The following is a 7,861-nucleotide window of genomic DNA, read 5'->3' as shown; positions in this document are numbered from 1 at the left end:
CCAGCAAGATAAGCATCCAAATGTTTCTTGAATGAGTCCAGAGTAGGTGCCTGCACCACTTCTGGAGGGAGTCTATTCCAGGCCTGGGGGGCTCAGACAGTAAAGAAATTTTTTCTTATGTCCAGCCTAAAACAGTCATGGAGGATTTTATGACCGTTGGTCCTTGTTATCCCTTGGGATGCTCTGGTGAACAGATATTCCCCCACATCCTGATGCACACCCCTTACGTACTTATAGGCAGCCACCAGGTCACCCCTGAGCCTGTGCTTTTCCAGGCTGAAGAGTCCCATGGCTCTCAGCCTCTCATCATAAGGTCTATTCTCTTGCCCTCTGATCATGCATGTGGATCTTCTCTGGACTCTCTCAAGCTTCTTGACATACTTCTTGTGGAGCCCAGAATTGGATGCAGTACTCCAGTTGCAGCCTCACCAAGGCTGAATACAGTGGGAGGATGACATCCTGAGATTTACTTGAGAAGCATCTATGGATGCAAGTGAGAGTTTTGTTTGCTTTACCAGCTGTGACATCACATTGGTAGCTCATGTTCATCTTGTGGTCAATCATGACCCCCAAGTCTCATTCAGCCATGGTGCTAGTGAGCATAGGACAACTGAGCCTATAAGCATGCTACGGGTTTTTTACTCCGAGGTGGAGTACCTTGCATTTTTCGGTATTGAACATCGTGATGCCTGCGTGTTTTGCAACTCTGGCTTGGTGGGACTCATGGAGAGTGGATGCTTCACACTGGGGGTGCCATAACTGTAGCTGGGTGCCGTTGTGGTCCCGTCCCTCCGGGACCATCAGGGAAGGGATGTCCTCCACCTGTCTCCACTGGGGAGGAGGCTTTTCTCAGCCAGACTGGCTGACTTGCTCTGCTGGGGTTTAAACTAAGCCCACCAGGGGATGTGGGGACTACTGCCACTGCTGGCTCACTCAGCAAGCCTTGCAAAGCCAGCAGGCCAGGGCACTTGAGGGAACCCACCCCTGCCCCAGCCCTGGAACGAACTGTAGGCAAGGCCAGGGCCCCCAAGGGGACACTTGCCTGCTTATACAAGGGGAGGAGCTGGACCGGGAATTTTTGGGCCAACTTACAGAGGCACTTAAGGCGAAGGATGTAGTTGTCATGGGTGATTTAAATGGGTCCAGAGGAGGGTCACCCGCATGATCTGGGGACAACAGGGCAGACCCTACAATGAGAGACTGCAGGACCTGAACCTGTTCAGCCTTCACAAGAGAAGGCTGAGGGGGGACCTGGTGACCATCTATAAACTCACTAGGGGGGCCAGAAGGGTTTGGGGGAGACTTTGTTTCCCCTAGCGCCCCCTAGCATAACAAGGAATAACGACCATAAGTTTTGGGAGAGTAGGTTTAGATTAGACATCCATAAGAACTATTTCACAGTTAGGGCAGCTAGGATCTGGAACCAACTTCCAAGGGAAGTGGTGCTGGCTCCTACCCTGGGGGTCTTTAAGAAGAGGCTTGATCCTACCTGGCTGGAGTCATTTGAGCCCCATTTTTCTCTTTCCCAGGCAGGGGGTCGGACTTGAAGATCTACAACCCTACTTCTATGATTCTATGATTCTATGACCCTAGCTGACTCCTGCCTCTGGGGCAGTGGACTGGACTTTATGATCTTCAAGGTCCCTTCCAGCCCTAATGTCTAGGAAATCTATGAATCATGGGCACTGCCTGCCCAGCCAGCACTCACATGGGTGAAGGCCCCATGGTGGTCCACAACAGCCTACATGATTATGGAGTGAAATCTCCTGCAGCTGTAATAGGGGTGGTCTGCATGGGGTGGGCAAGTGATGGAGATTTGGGTCCTTTCCAGAGCCCCGATGCACTGGGGAACCCTGCCACCACCACTAGGGGTCATGGATATGGAGCACAATGTGTTCCAGCACATCCTGAAGGACCCCACACACTTCCAGGACAATCTTCCTGGCAGTGGCCTGGACTGAACAGGTGTCTGATGTAGCAGAGGCCGGCAGGCATGGCCAGCTGCACCAGTGGGAGGGTCAGTCAAGTGTTGGCAGGGACAGCCAGGTGCGTGCCAGTGTCCTGCCGCTCCAGGTGAGGCTGGAACTGCTGGATCAGGTCCCAGAAGGTGGCCTGGGTCATGCAGAAGCCATCCAGCCACTACTTATTGTCCCAGGTGTGCTAGATGACATGCAGCCACTGGTGCTGGCTGGCACGGTGACCCCAGAGGCAGTGGAACTAGAGGCCCAGGAGGGTGATGGTGGCTCCAGCAGTGGCATCATAGAGCCCCTCATCAGTGTCCTTGGTGCTGCACTGCAGTGGCAGCAGCCCAGAAACAGTACACTGTGGCCAAGCATGCAGTCACTGGTCTTGGGGGAGCCAGGCAGGGTGGGACAGCCGTGGGCCAGGTGGCAGTTGGCACAGCAGGCCAGCAGGGCAATTGTGGCGGCCAGCAGGAGTGCAGGGCACTGGTCATCACTTCCAGGGCCAGGGGTTGGGGCAGCCATAGCGTGGGGAGGCAGTGGCCAAGGAGATAGCTGCCACATGCTGCCTTAAGAAAGGGGCTGGCCAGAGAGCAGGGCTGGCTTTTAAAGAGGGCTGCCTGGTGCTGGCAATTGCAGCCAGAGCTCCCCCAAGTGGCTTCAGGGGCAAACTGCAGGGCTGCAGGGAACTGGGAGCAAATCTGCTCCCTAATCCTGCATGTGTAGACACCTACACAAAAATCCTTACTGTGCAGTATCTTATTCCACCGCAAATATAGACTGGAGTAAATGCATACATAGATGCATCCACTGTCACTCAAGTTACCTTTCACCTTCACATTCTTGACCAATTCCTCTCTGTGTGTGAACAGAAAGTCAATAAGAGCTTTCCCCCTACTTGGCCTCCTTACCATCTGTACCAAAAAGTTATCCCCAATGCACTCCAAGAATTTGCTGGACTGCTTGTGTTTCCCTCCCAGCAGATGTCCTGATAATTAAAGTCCCCCATGAGAACCAGGTCCTGTGATTTGGAAGCTTCTATCATTCCTTTTCTGAGTTTCATCCAAATTCCCTGGTTGTGACTGGTCACAAGCCCTGTGGTGTTTTTTCTGCCTCTCAGTGGCTTCGGCTTTTAGCAGAAGCCATTTTGACTTGTTTAGTCAGAGATAGCGACTAAATATGTATTCTGTCTCTAAACAAGTCAGAAGGGAAAATTACTGTCAGAAGCAAAATCCTGCCTGTCTCCACTGTGTTGTATGGGTAGCAGGTATTTTTCACACCTCATTTCTTTACACATCAATTATTCATTACTTTTATGGGGCTGGAATCCTGTTTGATTGCTCTCTGAATACAGTGAAGGAAAGAACTGTCTGTCATTAGAGGAAGGGTACTAGGCAAATAGTACACATCTGAAGGGTGATATACCAACTGTCAGTGGAAGCTGGTTGGGAAGAGCAATAATGTTGGTCCAGAAGAGCCAACTCTCTGAAAGACAGGGCTGCTAAGTGAGGGACACTGCTATCTTTTCATTTCTGTAGTGCTGGCAAGTCAGGACTAGAGACTTTTAAAAACAGAGTGTAAATGGTAGATGCACACAAATGTTGGTCTCTATGAGGGTTCAGTGTATTGATCTAGCCTTCTTTATCACAATGTTTTGTGGCTGTATCAGATTGCGATGTGCCTCTCCATCTAGTAAAAACTGAGTACAGTTGATCTACTGGCTTCTACAACACTGTTGCTAGGAATTAACACTGTAACTCATTTCAGGAAATATTTGCTACCTTCCCGCATGTAGCAAAGTCCTCATTCATTTGGCACTGTTCATGTGATCCCTGGCCACTTCAAGACAGAAGCCTTTCCCATGACTGCTGCTTGGTCATTAGGTATGGTGGTTCAGCGACCTCAGAAACCCTTCCCTCAACTGCTGACCTTCTCATTTAGCCACCTATCGGTGAGCTCATGACAGTCTCTCACTGCAGCCGAAGCACCAGAATGTATTTTCAGTATGGTCCTCTGGGAAAATTTTGTATAAATCCCAGTAAAATAGTTAGGGACTGTACTCCTCAGTCCTTGTACTATATACAGAAAGTGAACATCTTCTGCAAAGTGAAATCTCTGGGTATCTAATGAATGGGCTTCATTATAGTCTCTGAACGCATGGCCTCACAATCATGCAATAATTCAGGATATTAAACAAATCAAATGTTGTTTACAATATTTTTACATAAAATGGAAGTATGAACAATGACCCATGTAATCTTTTTCCTTTTAGCACATTCTTCCACAGGTAATATCTGAAAAAAAAACCCAAGTTTTCGTTTTCTTTAGTGTTGATCAAAGGAGTCATGTCTGGAGGCTGGTGCCTGTTTGGCTGTAGGGTACATACCATTTTTACAGCAAGACTGCATGTTTCAGTCTAGAAAGTCACCAATAACCCCTACCCCTCCACTTCTAAGGGTGGGTAAAAATGTAGTGCCATTCAGTCTTGATTACTCTGCTGAGACCTTTAGTAGGGGGTTCTGCTTAGTGCCTCTTGTGAGCTGGCCTAAAGCAGGACAGAGACCAACATATTCCTTGTAGGCCACTGGACATTGATAAGGGCCTCTGCTTAACTGCCTTGGGGCTATTGAGTTATCTTGTCAATGTATGCAGAGGTTTGCTATGCCCTGTTAAATATAAAGTATTTTTCAAGATTATATTACACTTGCATAATACAAAAACAGAAATAATGCCAGATTCATGAGGCAGTGTTCAGTAGGGTTGGTTCAACAGTGTTTTGTTTTGCAGATTAAAATTGTTCTTGAACTACTGTGATTTAACACAGGGCAATTTGCTGGATCAAATTCAGCTTTGGGGTAAAAAGCACAACTGCTATTGATTTGAATTTGCCCATCAGACTGTGATGGATTTTGTACCTATTTGTGCTAAGTCTACATTTTGCCTCCATAGTTATGTGTAATAAAAGCCATGGGTAGTAACAGCAATTAGCATGTAAACTGGAGTTGACCTCAGGTAATTAGATATTATGCCAGTTATTCTTCTGGAAATGTTTAATCTTTCACAAGAAGAGAAATGGAATAATTTGCTTGTTTGAGCAAACAGCTATTGCTATGCAGCTGTCTGAAGGGCAGTTTTGCAGCCAAGTGAAGTAGCTTGAACCCAATCTGAGAAATGTAGCAATGCGTGTTGATGGCAGAGTATTAATTTCATAAAAAATAATTGAGAAACCTAAATAACAAGTCTCTATCATTTACCTTTCACCCAGAGATTTTAAGTAGAACAGACTATGACAGGGAAGACATAACTCCTGCTAAAAGACACATACAGGTTGCTGACCCCAACATCATGCTGGGTTTATAGTCTCTCATATATAATTGAAAATGGCAATAAGAAAGTCTTTGAAAAGCATTGCTGTGTGTCAAACCTGTATTATGGAACTGGCTAATTCTGCTAAAAATGTGAAGAGACTTGCCACCATGTTGATGGTGCTGCATAATGTCATCTTGTGTCGTTCATACACAGAAAATGAATGAGAATGGATTTGAGAGGAGTTGATGTCCATAAGAAGCCCCATTTTCTGTCAAGACTAAAGTGTTTGTCTGTAAAGAGGTTGTTGAGAAACCATCCTGGTTCTTTCAATACCTTTTCTCTCAGTGTCCTCAATTAGTCTTCACTAGCAGTAGCATAACTAGGGGTGTGGAGAGCAGAGTACAAGCCCCAGGCACTGACTATGAAGGGGCACCAGAATACATCTGCATCTGGGGTGCACAATGATGCTCCCCCTGGGTGTCTTTCTCAAATCAGGTACAGGCCTACATATCTGGGGAAACAGAGCACCAGAGGCAGCTTCCAGGGAGCCTGGCCACAGGGCTGCTGCTATTGAAGCCAACCCTCCTACAGCAGTAGCAGTAGCACCAATAGCAGCTGCTTTCAGTGTGCAGAGTCCTGGCAGATCAGGCTTCTCTTCCCCTAGCTCCCACTCCTCCCTCATCTACAGTGCTCAGCATACCATCAGCCCCTGCCACCCCAGACACTGAATGAGCTCACTATGCCTCTGTTCACTAGGAAAGAAAATCTTATACTGATGCAAAGACAAATAAAAAATGGGAGTCTCAGAGTGGTTATCCCTGGAAAATTCAGAAATCCTAATGACAGTTTAGAAGACTGTGATTCAAGGGAGTTTGCATTAATGCACACCTTATGTAGTACTTATTTCTCTTTCTTCTGAGTGGCAAGGAGTGGGGGTGTCCTTCCTGTGTCCCCTGGAAGGAGTGAGGAAGCTGGAGAGGAACAGAGAATTGTTGCAGAGGAGAGGAGGTGAATAGGTTACTCCTGGTTGGCACGGTTCTCCAGGTTCTCCAGGCAGGTGCAGCTCCAGAAAGCTAAGTTCCAGCTTCTCTGCTGTTTCAACCTCACAGCCTCATTCTTGATGAGTCACAATCTCATGAGCTAAAATGAAGATGCTACTGGGATACACTGAGGCTACAAAGGGGTTTATGCCAGTCTGTGACTGTACTTTAATCCGATTTGCAGGATGCATGGGCTGTTCACAACCATGAAGAAACCCCTAATACATACACATCTCTTCATGAGAATTACATTATTCCCACAGTGATCAGCTTGTCATATAACTAACATATACACTACAAAGTCATGAAGGATTAATAATAGCTACTGGAATATAATACTTACCCACATTCCCACCCATCCACAGTCCACAAATCCCACTGGTAATTAAAATATGAAGATTATGGGTTGTTTTCTTGAGGTCAGTAGAAAGCTGGAGACAGATGTTTCAGACCCTCTTGCTACTAACAGTGCTCCTGCCCTTTTAGACCCAGACAAAAAAAAATATATAAGCTGTGGGCCAAGTTGTTTTTACTATGTTTTGAAACTTGATTTTGAGGCAATATGACCTTGAAGTGCTGCAACAGGGCTGAAATTGAAAATGTCAACAGAAGTCTAACCTCATTTCATTGCCAGACCAGCCATACAGAGCTCATTGATAACAGATTGGCAAAATTCCAATCAGGGGTTACCTGCTTGCAGTGTAATTGTCCTAGATATCCCAGATGTTGCTTTCCAGAAATAGGGAGTGAAGTAGGATTGCTAGGTAGATCAGACAAAGATGTTTATTCTTGATGACTCTGCTGAGCAAAGGACATCATTTATAGATTTGTGGAAGTATGGGAACTAACATTAGGAAAGGGAAAAATGGTTAAACCCAGGGAAGACTGAAGGATTGTGACCCATGACTAAGTGAAGTCTCATTTGAAACTTCTGAAGTTACATTTTAAAAATACATAGAAAGTTATTATGGGGAACAGTTCTTCATATATTAGATTAAATATTAGATGTTCCTTGTGGTCCTTTCCAACTCATTCTACAAGCCTAAGAACCATGCACTGTGCTGCCAGCTCTTGGGTTAGATGTAAAACAGAAGCTCTGGCCATTCTTCGGAAAGAACTCCTGGCACTATTTACAAGAATAGGGGCGTTGACCCAGTGCATCAACTAAGTTCAGGGTGTAATGATATTCAGCATACTTAAATATTCTATTTCAACTGGTGAAACTATGCTTCCCTTTACCCTGGAAAATTTGTTGTGTAGGGCTGTACTGTGTATTGATTGATAGAGAAAGATACCCTGCCAAAAGCTGACTGCAAATTAAATAGTGAATTACAGATCACATTGACTTCCCTGAAGTTATATAGGAGTAAATGGGGAAAGAATTTGACTATATAATTATATTACCATAATATGATTAATCACAGTAACTGACATTGTATCCTTTTGTTCAATGGCACAGGGCAGATAGCAGTGGAAAGTACTAGTGCTTGGACATCCCCTCTGTTTTGGCTATGAAGTGATAAGATACAGCAGACTGCTGCTTTTCTTACG

Source organism: Gavialis gangeticus, unplaced genomic scaffold (genome assembly GCF_001723915.1).
Source record: "Gavialis gangeticus isolate Ggan-Ray unplaced genomic scaffold, GavGan_comp1, whole genome shotgun sequence".
NCBI classification, from domain to species: domain Eukaryota; kingdom Metazoa; phylum Chordata; order Crocodylia; family Gavialidae; genus Gavialis; species Gavialis gangeticus.
Note: the sequence above shows the minus strand (reverse complement) of the source record.